Below are 20,785 nucleotides of genomic sequence, written 5' to 3'. Positions count from 1 at the left end.
ACACCTACACTATTGCCCAAGCTGTGACGTTGGAGAGGCAAACACAAAGCACGCTCGTAGTCATAGCAGAGGACCCTTAACGTTTGACAACTTCTGATTACCTCAGTGGTACGCTCGTTGTCAGGTGGTGAACTCCCCTGACAGCCAGTTGCAGAGTGGCAGAGTGTTGGTTATTTTTTGACAGAGGGATGTCTGATTTCCCAGGTACTAGCCAAAGGGAGGAAATGGAGGGAATTTGTGGAATAAAATGAAGAAAAGACACGCCATGGGCTTTCACAGCCTCCACTGCCAACAAAGGAAAGCATGTGCAATTACTTTTCATCTGTCTCCGTTTCCTCTCCTGGGCCGATTTCTTTCCATACCTGCCAGAACTGGAGTCGCTCTGACCACACAAGCGCCTTCTGATGGCTGTGGAGTCATATTTGGTTAACTGATAGCCAGACAGGCTCCTCGCCAAAGTGACTTTGGTCTTGGTGAGAGACAGAAAGAGAGAATCACTGTCCGGGGGGGGGGGAAGCGAGAAGTAATGACGGAGCTAAAAAGGACAAGATGGAGTGATCCTCTATAAAAAGACCAGCAGTAATCTCTTCCTCTCCTCCCGCTCCTCTACCCTTAATGTCCTAAGAGATCTTGGCTCCTCCGTAAAGCCTGCTGCCTCCGCACATCAAACAGAGCTGATTAGAGCCGCACACCTTGCTGGAGCTGAAGCTTTGGACAGGGTGCAGCCCAAGTTCAAGAGAGACTCCGTGTTACAAAAACCAAAGAGGAAAAACTCAAGGTGGTGGCCATTTCTTTGGACTGGATACATTTGGACAGCTTCCACTAAATCAGCATGTGACTGTGAATACTGACATACTGATAGTATCCACTTACCATATCTGAAACCCAATGCCTTGGAGCTCAAATAAAATTGGTGTCTTTCAAATTAGGACCATTGCTGCTTTGGATTCTTCTGTCATGTCAGATGATATCAGCGTAGCCCCAGAGGTGCAAGCAGCGCTTGAATCTAATCGTCATCAACAGATCGTTCTGTTCGTTTACATTAGCATAAATGGCCACGGTGAAGAGGGGAGGGCGATAGAACGACAAAGTGGGAAGAGAAGGAGAGGAAAGGCTGGCAGAAGATGATGGAGAGAGACTGCTGAACTGCTGTGTGAGTTCTCTGTCAAGGGTGTTGTTTTATTGAGATACCCAAACTGTCCGGGCAGGTATCAGGAGAGGAGCAGGTCACATGACAAGACACTTGTGATAACATCCCAGTAAGCCCTCTCATACCGAAATAGCCCCACCCAAATATACCTTTCTCTCTGTCACATTTAGAGGGGCAAACCATTGTGCAAGAGACTCACCTCTACCAACCAAGACACGTGAAGCGTTCACCTGCATAGCCCTCTGGGACTGAGGAGGAGGGTTGTGACAGGCAATAACAATCTGGGTTTGTGCGTGTGCGTGTGTGTGTGTGTCAAGGATAGATTGACAGAACCCCCCATTTTACACTTAAACAAACTATCACATTTATTTGTGAGTTTTTAAGGGTGCTGGTGGATTTTGTTAGCTTTGGACAGAGCCCTGCTAAGCTAAACTAACTGAACTTTGTCTCGAACTTAAAAGGCGAGGTATGAAAGTGGTAGATCTTCTTATCTAAAATTTCTCTCCCCCAGTCTATCCTTGACGCACGCACGCACGCACGCACGCACGCACGCACGCACGCACGCACGCACGCACGCACAAAGTCCTCTGTTTGCCGTTTCCATTCAGCTTTTCTAATGCAATACTTCAAAACGGCCGTAAAAATAGGTGAATGGAAAAACACTAGTGAAGATGAGATGACTAAGAGAAACTTTAATGCAGCAGCAGCAGGAGTGTTCTCACATGAACTCTCCGCCTGTTGGGACGAAATGACCATGAACGTGTGTGAGCAGATATATTTGCAGCAGTTGTCAAGACAACAAAAAATTGCACGGAGGGTCAACTAATTTGCCATTATCAGCTATGCACTAAATCAATGTGTGCATTTCAAAGAAGTTGGGTCATTTAGAGGGTTTTGATGCTCTGTCCAGTACCTTTGAGCCCGGCTGCTTCGCTGCTGACAGTAGTTGCCCGGGTAACGGGACACAACAACAAAGACGTGAAAAGTCAACCACCTCTGGCTGAGATTCAAATTCAAGAACACTGCTGACATCGGCCAAAAGGATTTCACTCCTTTTCCATTCAAATGACCTGTTTTGCATCAGTTGGAGAAGTCCGGGCAGGATCACACAACGAAAACAAACGGCAGGGCTTTAAGATAACAGAACCAAAACTTGGCGGGGGATGATGTCATCACAGGCCATTATGGTCAAACTAACTAGAATGGCTGATACTATGGGCAACCATGTTGGGTATGCAAAGTTTGGTGGTTGAACAGACCATAATAATATCCTTCAAATCTTAATTCCAGATTTCTCTTCCTGCCAAACGTTGTAATCTGCAGAATCATTACATCACAGTGTGCTTGTAAATCCAGGATTTTTGCCTTCCTTAGCCCAAAACCGATCCCCCCCTGAAGTAGATTAGACTTAATCCAAAGTGACCACAAATTAGGCAAAAGAAGGTGCATCAAATGAAGGTTGTAATTCCACGTCAGGATATATTAGGATATTTATCATCAAAGCGATCCCCAGCTTTTAATACATTTGACATCTTTCAGCACTAATACAGTATCTGATTTCTGAGAAGCACCAGTACACAGCCACACAGCGTGACATCTGGAGGAAAGCAGCGGGTTGCAGGACAAGTCGCTGAGAAGTGTTTCTACACAGAATAGAGACCAAGGCTATTATCCCTGTACCAGATTTACACTTCATATCTAAAAAGCACAAGGCAGCACCACGTGTAAAGCTATCGCCTGCTGCTCTCAATGTTATTCAAATGACAGCACAAATCTATTTTCACCTTGCAATTAATGTGACCATTACTCCTATGTCAGCAACATTTACTGTCCTTTCTTTTGTGTCAGATATGTTAGCGAACTGGGAAATTAATTTAAAAAATTGGATTATCCTGGGATATGTGGGTAGTTGAGTTGAGCTCCAATGTAGTTCCCAATTATTCTCCACTGAAATCTCCCATCCCATCATATGGAGAATATGAGCCTCTGAGGCCTTATCAAAAAGGTGATATGACACATTACACCACAGTGCACATTTTTATGCCTTGAGCTTGTTGAATACAATGTCGTAAAATAACATCCACAGGGGCTCGAAAAGCAATGTAAACATTCTATGTACAAAAATGTCTGCACTGCCGCAAGTTAGTTGTTATGAAAGGAGGAGTGGCTTTATTGAGTTAGATGAAGGGGAAACTGGTTAGATGGATGTAGCAGGGTATGTTTGTGTGTGTGTGTGTGTGTGTGTGTGTGTGAAGGGGGGCGGCGGCAGGCAAACCTATCATCCCCAGAGCCCCCTAGTAAACTCTGGAGGGCGAACAATCTCCCTAATTGAATTCAATCCAGACTCACTACAGGAGGCACCGAGGCTAGTGGCTCCATTCAGTATGGCGAGAGTTGGTGGTGGTGGAGGAAATTGTGTGTGTGTGTGTGTGTGTGTGTGTGTGTGTGTGTGTGTGTGTGTGTGTGTGTGTGTGTGTGTGTGTGTGTGTGTGTTTTGTGTGTGCGTGCGTGTGTATCGACGGGATAAGAAGAGGAGGAGGGCTTCAGCTGGCATGACAAGTGAGCGAGGAATAGGAAAGAAGATAAGTACAGAAACAGAGAGCAAACAGGTTTGTAGAAGACAACAGAAAACAATGAGCAACAGATAGAGAGGAGGAAAAGCTCTGTGCATGAAGGTTTTGGTGGTTATGGGATGGATGTGGGGGGGATGGGGGGAATGGGGGGAAGAGGAAGAGAAAGGTGTGAATATGAAAGCCAGATTTGAATAGATTAAAACACTGAAAACATCATTTGCATCAGGGAATGAAATCCAAACATTCTCAGTATGGTTACCGACCAAAAAAAGCTCTCCTTGTCGCTGCCGGCAGAAATTAAAGGCTTACCAGTGCTGTCCCACAGATTTGCATATGAAGATGAGCACCTATCATGAATCATTTTCATAACATCCTATTGCACACCGAGAGAAAGCCCAATTGGCCCACATGAATGCTCTTTATTACTGTGCTGTGCTGTGTTGGGGGGGTGGGGGTGGGGGGTGGGGGAGGATCTGTTGCGTATTCATGACATGCAATGAGACATTTTTAGGTTGGTATTGATGCTGTCAGAAATGGTGATAAAATTGTACAATACCTTGGTGTGAGACTGATTGTGATTCTTGAGTGTTCTCCTCACAAATGCTGTGTATCACATTCCAGATAGTAAAACCATGTTCTGTCCTGGAAGGAAACCGAGAGAGAGGAAGCGGGTTAGGAGACAGAGCACGATAGTCTTGCGTCAGTAAAACACGGCAACACTTACTCTTTCAAAATAGGTGACAGGGGAATTAATTAAACAGTGCAGCAGAAGGAACTTTTAATGTCTGCCAACTTGACTTTAAGTCAACTTTAATAGGCCTGTGCACATCCATGATGTAAATTAACTTTGACAAACTAAAAGAAAAAAAGGTGTTTGTCACAGTCGCATCACGCACAAACTCTGTATTGTGGTCTCTTCTGGGTCGGCCATTATTAAGTGGCATCTTCATAAATTTTTCAGCTGTTGTCTGTATCCCACAGTGGTGATAGAGCTGAATTGCCGCTGTTTGAAGTGCTATTCAGGTCACATCAGCTTTTAATGGCTGATTTATTAGGGCCCAACATGGGCTTGGTGATGGGCTGCAGGACAAAGAGCCTGTTTTAAACTGCATTAACACTCTGCAGTAAATATCCCATACAACATTAGCATTTTGATGACTGCCTCCCCCAGTCACCTTTTGCACCGCCTCGTTGTCCCTAGCACACATTTTGCTCTCCTGCTCTGCCTCTTAGCCTTTGTCTCAATCCATCTTTTGCATGTGCCACTTTCTCTCTTTCGGCCTTCGCGTCATTCTACTCATTACATTTCTCACTCATCATATTCAATATAAACCTTTGCTGCTCTGATACCAGTGTGCACAGGTGAAGTGGTGAAGTTTAATTACGGCTGAATTAATGAGCTACATGAACGGTTTCACAGAGGTAAATCCAAATTGTATTCAGTGAAATTGAAAAGCACGTTTCGTCTTCACCTTCAGAGATAAAAAAAAAAACCATGTCACCTTTCTCTCCTTCATTACTGATGCACACTATCTTTACATGTTTTCTAATTAAATCTCACCTACAATCATACAATTGATGAGCTCCAAAGCTTTTGTAATTGAGGCATTAGGGTCATGAATAATAAGCAAAAATTAAAAAGAATTAATCAGTAGTACTGTGTGCACTATGCAAATTAAGTAGGTATTGGATAGGACAGAACTTCTTTAAAACTATCTTACTCCAAAATTTTGAGTATATATATATATATATATATATATACACACACACACACACACACACACACAAAATGTGATAACATTTCCAGAAACACCATGTTGTATGATGACAAAGGGAAAGCTTAGACAACATCAGGTCATTCATAGGTCCCAGGTCAGGTGACGAGAATATTCTCTCTAATAACCTTCATGTATAAATATGTTTGTCTCTCTTCAGATTCAAGGAGTCTAGGCAGCTGCATGATAAGGTAATGTTTTGTCTCAGGACTGTCTCCTTTTGGAGGCCGGCAGGCCAGCCAAATTTCCCAGAGAGAGAGAGAGGGAGAGAGGGACGGACAGAGAGAGAGAGAGAGAGAGAGAGAGAGAGAGAGAGAGAGAGAGAGAGAGAGAGAGAGAGAGAGAGAGAGGCTGAACTAGGCTTTAGCTGTGTTTAGGCACCTGCAACATCTTCATTTACCTTAAAGCTCCCGCTGATTGTAACGCCTCCAGCATGACCTTAAATAGCCTACACCTTCAGGAGGACAGGAACTTGAGAGTTGGGACAGTACTTAGGGCCCTATGATTTCCGCGATGCGGAAAACACGGACGGAATCTACACATGAAAATGGAATTCTGTTATACAAGTGGAATCGCACGGAATTTGCATATATTTTGTTGACATATTAAATAAAAGTTTTTTTTTTTACTTCCTTCTAATTTTTTTTGAGCGTAGAAAGGTCTCAACAACAAGCAGAGAAAGGTCTCTACCTAAACCGTGGCCAAAAGGCACAGCCTGTTGCCTAGTAACCATACGTCATCACGTTGAGTTTGTTGCGAGGGGAAAAAATGTCGAAGCCAGTGGTGCCTCCCGATAAGACGACGGTGGCAAAAAAAATTAAGAAACTGAATTAACTGCTGAATACCGGGCTGAACAATACCCCAACGACTACTATGAATCTGAACGACGACTGTTTTGTAAGTTTTGTCAACATACTGTTGACTGGACCCGCAAAGACACTTGTAACGTCCATTTGAAATCAAAAGCTCATTTCAAGAACAAAGCTAAATCTACAGCGGGAAAATTCCTCCAGGTTACCATTGAGGCAACGACAAAATCAATAGATGCAAGGCGTGAGTTTGTGGAAGATTTTGTTGCAATGTGTGCTGAAGCTGACATACCGCTAGTCTTTGACCAGCACATGCAAAAAGTGCTGCAAGAGATCCATGGAAAGAAAATCTTCATTGTTGTCGACGAAGCCTCTGACAACCGAGATCGCAGTGTCCTCAACATTGTTATAGATGAGCATCCAATTAGCTTTTATTTAGGTCATTTTGAATGTGCTTTGCTGAATATATTAACAATTTAAATAGAAAAGCTGAATTGTAAGTTTGTGTTACTGAGTTTTTAAAGGTCAATACTGCTTAGAAGAGAAAAGAAAACAAGCAAATCCGAAATAATCCGAATTTTTCACGGAATTTGAAAAAAAATAAAACGGATTTCATAGGGCCCTAAGTACTGCACAATCATACATTGTGGTTAAACTGTACTGCCTGCTTAATAGTCTCCTCAATTAAGAGTTCATTAAATGCTCCTGTGTAAGTCATCAAAGTCTTCCGAACCTTCTTCACGTATGTGAAATGAGTTGTGCTGCTCCGGAGTTTTTCCTTAACACAAAAGACTAAAATCAATGTCTCAATTATATTGCCAAACTTCCAAATATCATCTGGGCACAATGGCCGACCAATCTTGGCTTCCTAACAAGTGCTGGGGCCCTGCTACGTCAAATCTGCTGTTCATTATGTTTGATCAAATTTGAGACTTTGGTGGAAAAAGCAGATGCTGTAGGTTGATTCAGATGAACCGCTGAAGCTAGTTTGATCAACAGAGCATCTGCCAGTCATTTAGCAGGCCTGGAAGTGTTTGGAAAAGAACACAATCACACCATGTTGCAACAATCCTAACCACAAACTGTTGCACAAAAGGAGAGGCAGAGGCCACAGCAGGGCCAGACTGGGATAATAATTCGGGCCGTTAATGTAACAGGAGCCCAGGCCAATACCCACACATCCACACACGGCCCACGCATACTGTAACTTTTTTCTGTTTATTCTTATGATGGCCATTCTTATGCTCAATTATGTCACATAAATTGTTGCAGCATTTTTTGGGCTGATACCATTTGTTGCAGAGATTTGGTGCAAAATATAATAACCATTCACAAATAAAAATGAGTCAGAAATCCCTCCAAAATACCACATTAAGACACCAAGTACTTAAGGAACACCTGATATTTGGAGATTTCTGCAAGAATTGCATTTTTTGGCGTGCACTATTGTTCTGAAAATTGCTCAGAAACTCCCTTATTGTAAATATACCTAGGACACCATACATCCTCTGAATGCCCTAGGTCTCCAGTTTGTGTTTGTAACGTTTCATGAGGCTGTGAGTATCCTACAGTGAGGTCTTAAAAACATGATTCACTGCAATGAAAAGGCAACTACTTGTAAGGGGACTAACATCATCACACATAAAATATGTTTAAAAAATCTTTCTTTTTAACATATCCTCTCCCTGATCTTCCTCAATGAGTAGAGACACTGTGCAAACCCAACTCAAACCTGCTCTCTTGTAATCATCTGTGTTTAAGTTCTGGGAGTAGATGAGAACTGAAGCTTCCAAAATATCTTCAAAGGGTTTTAGACCAGAGAAATGTACACCAGGCAGTTCCAGGCACTCAAGGAAATCTTGCACCATTACAACTAGGATGCTCATTCCAAAGATATATCATTTCTATTGAAGTACTAGGCATGGATGACCCAATGTGATAAGGTGAGATAGCTGCTTAGTATTGCCAGGTAGGTTATTAATTAAAGCATAACTGTATATTCAAATGTAATCATGCTTTTCAAAAGTGGCATTATATTTACAGCTGCAGCTGTATAGTTGGCTACTAGTTATACATTATAGTCACGCCTGACCATGTTTCCGATATTGGACAAACAGCACCTAATGTAACTGTTGACAGCTCTGCAACGTTAGCTTAGTTTTCCAATGTAGCGGTTTTATGTGAAAGCTTAAAAGAATGATTCTTAAGGGGTTAAGTAAAACAACACCAGCGGTCTGTCAGTTACACTTGAAAACTACCAAGATATGCGCTAGCTTCCTTTCTGAAATTCGGTGGAGGTGATCACCTGCTTTGTTTATGTACAAAAATTGCCATTAATCAACAAAAACAACATATCATTTGTATTCAAGAATCCTTGTTCAGAATATTGCAAAAAAAAAAAAAAAAACGTTTTCATGTCATGTTCAAGTCTGCTGGGATACTCTGAGACGAAACTGACAGTAGGATTTGGGTTTCACACCATGTTATTTACTTTTCAGTGACTGCAAAGGAACCAGTCAGTATTGCATAGAGCATCAAGGGATGTGAAAGAGTTTTGTTGGACTGCCAAGTAAGCCAGCCAGGATCACTCGATATCTGCAAGGGAATTATTCCCCATTGCAGAAATGCACAAACCCAAGAGAAGGTACTGTATGTAGCAACTTTATGGCATTAACACACAGAAAAACAATTGTCCTAGGAAGGGTGCCTTTGGCCCTCTTCTTCATCACGTTATCTACTGTTCCGTTTTTCAGTTCCCATGGTGAAAGGAGTTTTTTCTAAATTACAAAGTGATGAAACACAGGCTTATTATCCTGCTTCCACTGCCATGAACTTGCACCCAATTTTGATTTAACACCCTAAACGTGATTCAATGAAGCAGAGTGTGCTAGATATCACTGTTGAGTGTGGTCACATATAACACAACGGACCATATTTCTGACCATGCCTGACAGTTATGTTGGGTGCAACAATGCTTTTCTGCTTTCTGAAAGATGTAGAGTTTTATCGTCCTTAATAATGTTCATTCCAATAACACTAAAGAAAAGATGACGGTGAAAAAGGGAAGCTATCATGGGATTATAACAATCTGAATCGTGTATTTGTGTGTATACATTTTCAACAATGTAGTAGTTGACTAGAATTTCCTTCAGCGCATACAAATAAATAAGTTGACCCTCAGTCTTACAAAGTCTCTGTTGATGATGACATTAACAGGGGATTTGAATTCATCAAAGATTTTGGAGCTGGTCATTGTTGACTTAGTTTCATTTAAATTCATAGAAAACACAAGTACAATGCGTTTAATCTTAACAAGCAATTACACATGTCAGGTTGTTTTTTTCCAACTACTTACAGGTAAAAAGGAGAGGTAAAAAGCAAACAAAAAAGGAGTGCAAGCACTACTGAAGAACAAGAGTGACAATGACAAAGAGAGTAGGCCTTTTCTTATTCATTCAAATTAAACAGTTAATGTAGCTGCTTTTCACATGAAAAAAGGAAGGTAATCAGTGACAACAGTGGAGGAAAATGGTACCAAAACAGAATGGCATGGCTAAATTTGATGCAAACAATATTTTTTTTTGGATTGGCTGTACACGCCGTCTGCTTCTCTGATGGCATTGCAGCTGTGTTACCTCACACTCTGGCTTAATGCTGTTTCAAAGTAATCATGATGAAATAAACAGTGAAAAGAAACAGGGCAGGACTAACAAGACTCGTCCTGCCTCGAGGCAAAAAGTTGCACATTGCAGTTGTAGGGCAGTCTTGAAATATATTAGTGGCTCTCGCACCAGCTTATCAGTGTGTGTCCAAAAAACCTGCTATCAGGAGACAAAAGAACATATGAGAAAGCGGTGGATGCATGCAGCCGCTGTATGACTGATCCAAGTTGACAGCCTGTGGTGTGTGTCTCTATAAAAGCATTTACGGAGGCACAGCACCGTGGCCTGCTGAAAGCTCATCAAAGAGTGGCTTATTTTATCAGCCAAGTGGAAAATGTGCTGAGAAAGAGAGGGAGAGGCAATAGTGAGGAAGTCAGCGAGAGTAACTAAGCTATTGTGCCCATCGCTGACCCAAACACCCGCGTTACAGTAGTCACGGCTGCTCACAACAAAAGCTCTAATCGGCAGAGCAAGGCTCTAAATTAAATGACCCTGTGGTTGTGACACTGTAACTGACAAGCCGGCCTGTGAATACTGGGGCCAAAGGCAAAGGAGATACGGCTAATGAACAGGAAATGTACTGAAACAGTGGCATCTTTTACAAGTAGAGTCAGCCATGAGTAACCTCCATGCTCCTGAGTGAAGTACGCAATACGCAATGTTAGTGCTTATTCGACTACTTTCAGCTATTTCGTAGATTATACAGACTTTCAAAAGAGCTGCTCTCAGAGACAGAAATAACCAGGCTTCATAAAAAGATTTGGTTTGCACCCTCGGGTAAACTATACTGCAACCATGACTTTCACCAAATGTAACTAGTACACCTCGCACACTGTAAAGGCCCGGACACATAGAGCCAACGGCCAAACGTCAGCAGAAAAGGAGAAAAGGCAGTTGGGCCGATCAGTCCCCCCGAGTTGGTCAAAAAAGTGCCTCGGAACACACCACAGCGACGAGACGTAATACGTCTCCATAACAGCAGGCGGCGCTAATCTGTATTGTCGCCCAAAAATGAAAACCGGCAGCTGATTGGACGAATGTGTCACGTGGGTCTGGTTTCTCCGGAAATTCAAAGACAGACTGTCAAGGTGGCTTGTTCAGAATACGATCTCATATTGTACTAAAATAGTTCACTGAAACATGTTTCTGAAAACATTTTAAGGGAGAAATAGGCCATGCAGTTGCTGAATCTGTCTTCATTTCAGATCGACAATTTCAGTTTAAAAGATTTTCGTCAGATTTTGAGAGATTGTAATCACGCTCATTCCGCTCCCCGTTTCCGGGTGAGCACTCTACCAATCAGATGGGTCATTTGAGTCTGACTGCCGGCAGTGCCCGCCCCGCCGATTAGACATGTCAATAGGCCAAAATGGAGGCCGACGGTCCCTCGGACGGACAACGGCACGGAACACACTGAACAGACATGAGTCACTGTCCTCGCCAGACTGTCCAACGGCCGATTATCGGCTCGGTGTGTCCGGGCCTTAAGAAGGAGTCTGCATTTATTTTCAAGTGTTTAAACCCACTATGAAAGGGTAAGGGAGAACAATTCATCACTGCATCAAAGTGTGAAATACAAACAAGCCCTCTGTTCATTAAATGTAAGTTTAACACAAAGTACATTGCACAGCTATTATCAGTTAAGTAATCATACCCAGTGTTGGCCTGCTCATTCATAAGGGAGTGAAGGCTTACCAACCGAAGTCAATGGGCAGCATTTATAATGCATGGGCAGCATCCCTACCCCCAAGGGTCACATTAAATTCAGGGAAGCAGATAACAATTGACTGAGGTTGCTGGCAACTGCAGGACGATAATGTACACTTGCATGTCTGCTTCTTCATTCTTTAGTCTCACTCTAATTCTCTGCCTTTTCATTTTCTCAGTACCCACTTGTCTCCGGTTGTGGATTCTTTCTCTCGCTTCTTTTTATCATGTTGTCTCCCAGCAGCATCTCCTCTATCATTATCCCCTAGTTCCCATTCATCTCTCACACTCTGTGTTGGCATACCAATGAGAAGAGGTGATGAGGGACATAGAACACCGCACACTACGGCCCTTACCCCGAAGACTTCCTTATACACATGCCTTAATTGGCCTTAATTGGAAAGGGATGTAGGTTACTATATACTGTACGCATGTGTATTCTTGTTTGTTTCCATTTGTTTGTGTCTGTGGAAACACACATAAAATAGAGGTGATGAACACACACAGCCTCCAGAATAATGCCTTCAGCTAAAGTGGTACACAGCACCATTTAAATTTGTATTTGTTGGTGCATGCAAGCAAATGTGTTTGAATATGTATGTAAATATCATCTTTTTGTAGTCCCCAGGCCCAAGATAGCTTCTTAAGCCAAAACGAGATTTCTGTTATCACATGATCTAACCTAGAAATCCCAGCTCAGAGCCGAATCTTAAAAGGCTTCCCTGTATGTTTACGGCGCACAATACTAAATGCATTCAAATGCATCATCAAAAACAAGCTGTCACAATGCCATGCAATACATTTCCATGGAAACGTTTGCCTGTGCTGGGGCCAGGGAGCGCTTTGCCTAGCAGGTCGATATCATTATGATAATCACGCTTCATCACGTCTTTATTTGGAAACATGCATATTCCAACCACGATGACCAACCTTGCAGCAAAACATAAAAGTCAGTAGAGGGGAAAATTGTATGGGTGACACTAGTGGGACTTGACACCATAGGTCCTTCACGAGGGTGCACGTTGTGTGCATTTGCAATGAGCCATTTAGCATTTTTCTGTGATGGTAACGCCACACAGAGAGGCACATTTGTTCTGTGGCGGGTTACTGGCCAAGGCCATGGAGACATGCTCAGAGAGATGGAGAGGATGGGCTTGAGATGAGTGCTGCAAGTCATCAAAAAAAGAGGATTACCACCAATGGGTCATGAGTTTTTCCGCAATGTGTCATGCCACTAAAAAAAAAGTGTCTTTTCGAAAGTGATTTAATTAAAACCAGGGCTGCAGCTAATTTATTTTCATTCTTCATTAATCTATTCAATGTTTTTTTTTTCTGATAAATAGAGCAGTTTTTTCTATAAAATGTCAGAAAAATAGGATCTAATGCCGGTTGCAAGTTCTCAGACCCCAAAGTGTCATCTTCCATCAGCTTATTTGGGCTGAAAAACAGTTAAAATCTTATTATAATGACAGAGGCAGAGGAAAGCTATCAATTCTCACATTGGAGAAGCTGCAACATACATTTCCTTTTTTTATATTTTTTCTTTGACTGATTAGTTATAAAAAATTATTTAGGGCTGCAGCTAATATATTAATAATACATTATTTTCATGTGCCAATTATTTTTTCGCCCATAATATTTTCTTTTTTTCCCCAACCAATGGTTAAAAAACCCAGAGATATATTAATTTTACAATCATAGAAAGACTAAGAAAACCAGCAAATATTCACATTGAAAAAGCTCTAGCCAGATTTTTTTTTTTTGATGTCTTCAACAATTATTCAAATGATCAAAACTGTTGCCATTCATTTTCCACTAATTGATTAATTCACTAATTGTTTCAGCTCTAAAATGATTAATCATTTATAAAAATGTGTTGCTGAACATTTCAGCACTAATGTAACCTCCACTTATTTGCTATATAGAATCAAAGGACACTATGTCCCACAGCGGTTACTCTTAACTCAAAAGCAGAAAACCTGCAACTGATTGAAGCAGTGGATCGCGTTACAGACAGTTTACTCCTGAATCCTGTCTCCATGTGCAAGCATGTGCACCCCAACCAACCTTCTGTGGCCTTGCCCTCCCCACCCTGACAAATATGGAACTTGACCCTTTCTGAATTCTAAAGCCGACCTGCACACACTGAATATAACCTTGGCATTGGCGAGGGGAGAGAGGTGTGTTTCCAATAAAGTCAAGTCTTTGAGAGAGAGTGTGTGTGTGTGTGTGTTAAAGTGTGTGAAAGAGCATGTATCCATGCTCTGTGTTTATGTGAAATTCAATTGTGTATGTCTGTGTATACGTGTCTGTGTCTTAACATAGGTCTGCGTAACCACATATGTTTATTTGTTCATTTATGACTGCCTTTAGGTAGGTGTGTGTGTGTGTGTGTGTGTGTGTGTGTGTGTGCGCAAGAGTTCAAGAACCATGTGTGCAGCAGGGGGGCTCTGGAGTGTCTCAGCACCCAAGGCGCCACGGACATGGCTTGACAGGTGTGTGTGGAGGACCTAGTGGTGTGCAGAGCAGCAGCAGGCTGCAGCACAATGTGCCCATTCAGGCCTGGAAGGAGACAACCGAGATATCGCAGGACCCCTGTGAGGAGGGGGGCGGTCAGCTGGGGGCACATCAACCTTTCACTGTGACTACAAAGAAAGACATAACTATAACTGCATCGACACAGTAATGGGCTGGGTGACCCCATGCTGGGTAGCTGTCTACTGGCATGTGACAGATTTAGGTTGTCTCCAAATTTTTACTCTAGACCGATTCTGCTGAGATAACTTTTACTATTGAGGCTAAAAAAAATGGGTTTAATGTGGAACTACAGGTCTTTATAGGTGAATAACTGAGAAAAGCACTGACATTATACAGTATAGGCCAGGAGTGAAAACACTTGGAAGACTTCACCAGAATAAATGATTACGAAGTTATATTCTACACCCTACAATATAGCAGTAGTCTGTTTTTTATGAATGTGCCAAATATGTAAAAAATTAAATACCAGGAGAAAAAAAAAATATATATACATATATATATACATATATATATATATATACACACACACACACACACACACATATATATATATATACACATATATACATACATATATATATGTGTATGTATATATATATATACATATATATATATATACACACATATATATACATATATATACACACACACACACACACACACACACACACATATACATATACATACAGTACAGGCCAAAAGTTTGGACACACCTTCTCATTCAATGTGTTTCTTTATTTTCATGACTTTTTACATTGTAGATTCTTAATGAAGGCATTAAAACTATGAATGAACACATATGGAATTATGTACTTAACAAAAAAGTGTGAAATAACTGAAAACGTCTTATATTTTAGATTCTTCAAAGTAGCCACCCTTTGCTTTTTTTTGATAACTCTGCAAACCCTTGGTGTTCTCTCAATGAGCTTCATGAGCTAGTCACCTGAAATGGTTTTCACTTCACAGGTGTGCTTTGTCAGGGTTAATTAGTGGAATTTTTTTCCCTTATTAATAAAAAAGCAAAGGGTGGCTACTTTGAAGAATCTAAAATATAAGACATGTTTTCAGTTATTTCACACTTTTTTGTTAAGTACATGATTCCATATGTGTTCATTCATAGTTTTGATGTCTTCAGTGAGAATCTACAATGTAAATAGTCATGGAAATAAAAAGGAAACACATTAAATGAGAAAGTGTGTCCAAACTTTTGGCCTGTACTGTATATATATATACACACACACACACACACACACACACACACACACACACACACACACACACACACACACACACACACACACACACACACACACACACACACACACACACACACTTTCAGCTAGACCATAACGACTCACATGGCAAATCACTGCGATACACAAGCTAATGGCTGGATGTGACAGAAATGGCCACTGTCTGAAAGAATTACATGGCTGTGTAGTCTATACGTCCTTAATGCACATCTGACAAGAGCTTTTAAAATACACACAATGCCACCGGCACTGCTATCCATGCAGAAAATTGGACAGCCATCCTTCAGCTCCGACATAAATCTGATGGGTAGCAACACGCATCGGAGAGCAATATAGGATAGAACGAGTCTCTGCTGAAACCAAAAAGTAATTGAATCGAGGATGAATATAGAAAGGGGTGGGATGAGAGTTGAAGGAAAACATGTCACATGAATTTGATGCTCTGTGAGAGAATGCTTTCAGGAAATATGCAGTAAGGAAGGACATGTCTCCTCAAAGGAAAAAGCAACAAATTAGCACAGAAAAAAGAAACCGCTGAAAATAATCTGAAAAATTCTAAATGTTTTGTGGCCTGTGTTATTGCCCTTGATAGTAAAGCAAGAAGCCTTGGTGGTTATTCACTGACCCCAACCCCATACACACCTTTTCTGTAAAAATCCCCCCCCGCTATATCCAGTTCCACAACATCTGTAAGATAACCTTAACCTACATTAGTTTTTGCCATATACTACATACCAGAGGTCTCTCTGCTGCAGCGACCTCTGAGTCCCAAGGCTATCTGCCCACTAAATCAAATTTGTAGAGTCATATTAAACACGTAGCCCTGAGGAGAGTAAAAGCTCAGCAAAGAATGATAGGCATCTTTCTATCACTGAGCAAGCCTGCACTGCATTATTCCATGCTAGTGGCTGATGTGATAGCATGTGGCAATCGACTGCTTTAATGTTGTTTATCAGCGTTTTAAGCCCCCAACGTCTCCTTCCAGGCAGCGCTGCCTGGAAGGCACTAGGATTAGGCAGTGGTTATGGTTAAAGTTAGGGTTAGGTGCCTTGAAGACAACGGTCGCAGCGCTGCCTGGGAGGAGACGTTGGGGGCTTAAAACACCATTGAGCTTTAATGTTACAATATGGGCTGAGGAAAAACGTGTTCAAATCTTCTTGGGCACAGCGAGAGATAAGGGCCATGTTCTCATCAGGTCACCTGCAATGAGCAAATGTGACTGAACTGAATGGATGGGAAAAGAAACAGTAGCTAGCCTTGCTAATGTGTGGCCACACAATGCGAGGAAAAAAGGTGTTTATGCTTAGAATTACAAGAACGGGCTGCATAGAAAGAGGGAAATGAAAAGCTTTGATGTTCTTCAGTATGTGCATTTGCTGGCAGTAAAGAACAAGGTATGGATAACCTTTATGCTTCACTCTGAAAGCCCCTCTAAAGCCCCTCGAATCCCACCTCCAACATCAGACTTTAACCAGAAATGACAAATGTAGTCATCTGAACAGGGAACTGCTATGCAAGGGAAGCATGGGGATTGCTGTGCAACAGGGGAAAAAGGGTGGGGTGGGGGTGGAAGAAGAAACCAGAAACAATCATAATGGTGAGCAGCAGTGTGCTGGTTACCAGTGCTCAAAGCTTAACTGAAAGTGGAGCTGCATACTAATGGAAACCCAAATCTCTGAAGCAGCTAGCAGCTTGTACAACAAGGGCATCGAGTCATCGCCACAACTGTCTAATTCATTCCAGTATCCCAGGAATGATGTCCATATTAGCCGATTACGCACCTCACAATTAACACCAATGCCAACATTCAGTGAACTACAGGAAGTAGTGTACCCTTTATGTAGCAAGGTGGAGTTCAACATCAGTCACAGAAATGCAATTGACAGTCGACTTTTTATCAATTAACGTGTTTTAGCTGCCTAACCCTAACTATATCTTACCAACAATTTGATTGCCGTAACCACAATCTTACCATAATCTTATCCATATTGTAGATGTAGAAAGCAAAAATTAAAACTTATTTTTTAGAAAAAGTTGTCCCTTATCAGTATGCACTCATTTTCAAATTGTTCAGTTGACTTAGTAAAATGGCGTCAGAATGTAGTATCAGCTCCCCTCTGACCTCGTTGCTTTTTACCTATTATGGTTCGGCATGTTGTTTTCGTTAGGTCATTAAGGAATCAGGTCGGGGGAGTCATATTTCATTTTAACTGGGCATAATAATTCATTTCAGCCATCCAGTGGCGGTAACAGTATATCGAGGCACCAAATGGCAAACCTTTCCACAAGTCTCAGGAACTATATATGGTGACAGTCAGTATATTTTCTGGTTTCTGTTACGTGGGTCATGTATAGGTCAGGAATCAGATTTAAGAATGAGGTTCGGAGGTCGTGAGATTGGTTCAGCATATTTTGCATGCCATTAAAATTGTATATGGGTAATGGGTATCAAAACAAACTGCCGGTGCATGGTAACAGACTCAAGGTGACAGATGGCTGCCGGAGTGGGGTTTCTTATGCATGACGAATTGTCGCATCTGCTGGTGTTACAGGGGAAGTTCTCAAGAAAACAGGAGGAAGAGTCATCTGAAAACAAGCAAACCCAAGCCAGGTTGGAATCTTTTTTCCAAAATAAGATCTTTTTGTAGTGCAGAGTCATCTGCAGTAGCCGAGTTGGGCAGGAATCCTGCGGGGACCTGAGGCCAATCAAGGTGACAGTCACTCTCCCGATACCAAGGTGGGGTGACCAAAGTTTGTCAGATGTCAAAATAGATCGGAGAAACCATTAAACTTCTATCAAGGTAAAGTGCTTGTGTGGCCTCTTTCCAGACCTGCCTGAGTTCCTTTCCAATTCAATGGAATTTCCTAATTAGATGAGGATTGTTTGATGTACATGCTCTCATTGTATTAAAAAGAAAGCAGAAAAAGGGCCATGCATGGAGCCCCCCTTTGTTTGCCTGCAGTGCAGCAATAGAGGTTACAATTGTCTCTCCCTCTCTCCAGTGCGTCTACAGATGCAGAGAAAAATCGATGCACGGAAAGCACTTCATTCCTGCTCAGTTTCATCCTGTACTGCCAGTATAATTAAAAGTGGCTTTGTGGCCGGGTTGGATCAGTGGTAGAGCAGGCGCACATATACTGAGAGGTTTAGGCCTCGACACAGAGGTCCAGGGTTCGAATCCGACCTGTGACAAATTTCCTGCATGTCTTCCCCCTTTCTCACCTAGCTGTCCTGTGAAAAATTAAAGGCGGAAACACTGGCTTCGACAGACGTTTTCATCCAAATTTCCCCGTCAGCTGGAGGTGGCCTGCTCAAAGTCATGACGGCTAAACTAAGGGGAAAAGGTTTCTCTTGGCACTGTTATGACATCACGTAAGCAGGACTGATTTTGATTGTATGGAAGGTCGGGTTATTGACAACTACTCTGTGGCAATTCACTGGATGAGCATGTGGACCTTGTTTGCAGTGATAGTGTACAGCAGGAAATAACCAACCCAAAGGGGAATGTGATGAAGACACTTAATTAGAGATTTCAGGTGGTCATGTTTAATTATTATTATTATTATTATTATTATTGAACAATTATTATTATTGAACAATAATGCCGCCCCCCCCCAAAAAAAAAAGATACAATCACATACTGGGAAATTGGGACTGCAGCAATTGGCACAAAAACTCAAACTCTCTTAATAGAAGTTGTCCATCCCATTTAATTTCCATTTCTACCAAAGCAACATAAAGAGTATATATTTTTACCAGGGCTGCCAACTTTTCAAAAAACTTGGAGTGAGATTTGGTGGGTCCAAACTACATTTTACTGCTTAGCAATATATATATATATATACACATACACACACACACACACACACACACACACACACACACACACACACACACACACACACACACACACATCAGTGGTTCTCAGGGTCCCAAAGTTAAATTAACATTGGTCTACCAAAGGGATCTACTAGGAGCACTGGAATTCTAAAGAATGAGAACCACTGATTTACATAAATTCTAATCCTTCAAAACTAAATAAATATAAATAACCATTTTTGGACACCAGGGGGACTGATGGCCAAAGACCAAACCTCATTAGATTAGGCAATGAGGGAAATTCATTCTTCAATCAAGGCCTTTCCCCACCACAAGGTCCAGCAGAAAATAGACTGAAAAATACCAACAGCAAGACAAAAGACACAGCATGGCTCCTTTTGTGCATGTGTTATAGCACAGCCTTTCTCAAACTTTTTTGGTACCAAGGCCCAGTAATGTCTGGCCCTCATCCTCTGTTCCCAACTTACGCAATTTTTTGGGGAAATTAAAGACTATTTGTTAATACTATGAAACATTTAATGAATTATTTACGGTTACATTTAGAGATGCACAGAGGTTAGAGAAGCACAATAGTGGCCCAAAGTTTCCCAGTATCTGCCCCCCTGGTGAGCTGGCACAAACATCTGGACCAGTCACAGCTGGCCTGGCAATGACATAGGTTTTGTTTGAAGATTTTGTGAGGAGACATAATTTTGAGCATTAAACACAGAATTTTTATGCACCAATTTCTACATCAATTTATGGTAGAAATAATTGAAAATTAGGCATTCTGTATTACTTTCAACTATTCTCTTGTAGATCAACTTTTTCTAATGTAATGTTATCTCTGCTGAGTCAACACACATGTAGGCCTAATTTACTCTTCCCTCCTCATAGACACAAAAGCCCATTTGGGTCTCTGGTCTCTGACAAAGTTCAGAGAAGTAGCTGTACGCTGCTCTACATCGGAGGTGGAGCACGGATGCAACCCGTCACTGCGTGGAAACAAAGCAACGGACGGGTCTGTATTTATGAAATACTCAAAGCATACATACCTGAAGCCGGGGAAATGCGGGGGAAAATGCGCCTGGGATGGCTTGTGAAGCAGCTTCGCAATTGTGAGAAAATTTCAAAACTTCCACAGACATGGGGCGCTCTTGAACCCCTTCACCGTCTCTGAAAGCATAACTAGTCGATCACGAGTGGCTCAACAAGTAGATCTATAGATAAACTCATCTTTCAGGCATTTGACCGACCGGATTGACACTTCAGCATGAGAAATCGGGGGTGTGGCGTGTGAGCGCGTGAAACCAATCAAATGTGTGTGTCTCACGACCAATGGGTGAGAGTTGGCAGCCCTGTTTTTACACACTCTTTCCAAAAACCGCAGCGTCCTGCAATGATAACACCAGCTGAGAGACAGAAATTAGCAAATTACCTGCGTGTCATGGCTGCATCCAAGCCACTGGACCAATTATTTCTGCTCTGCTGCAATTGT

At 41.8% G+C, this 20,785-nt stretch overlaps 1 protein-coding gene across 29 annotated transcripts in view; it reads right to left on the bottom strand.

The window, feature by feature from the left end:
* The window catches only part of LOC120573639 (adhesion G protein-coupled receptor L3-like), a 224,866-nt gene that overhangs the window by 185,674 nt on the left and 18,407 nt on the right, over window positions 1-20,785 (bottom strand). For 28 of the 29 annotated variants that reach the window (XM_039823490.1, XM_039823508.1, XM_039823510.1 and 25 more), the window contains exon 2: window positions 4,280-4,365. The exons of the other annotated variant lie outside the window; for it this stretch is intronic. The gene's annotated coding sequence lies outside the window, so the exon portion shown is untranslated. The remainder of the gene's footprint in view (window positions 1-4,279; window positions 4,366-20,785) is intronic. 29 annotated transcript variants of the gene reach the window in all.

The sequence above is a fragment of the Perca fluviatilis genome, chromosome 14 (genome assembly GCF_010015445.1).
Source record: "Perca fluviatilis chromosome 14, GENO_Pfluv_1.0, whole genome shotgun sequence".
In the NCBI taxonomy this organism is placed as follows: domain Eukaryota; kingdom Metazoa; phylum Chordata; class Actinopteri; order Perciformes; family Percidae; genus Perca; species Perca fluviatilis.
This window is presented reverse-complemented; position numbering and strand designations above follow the sequence as displayed.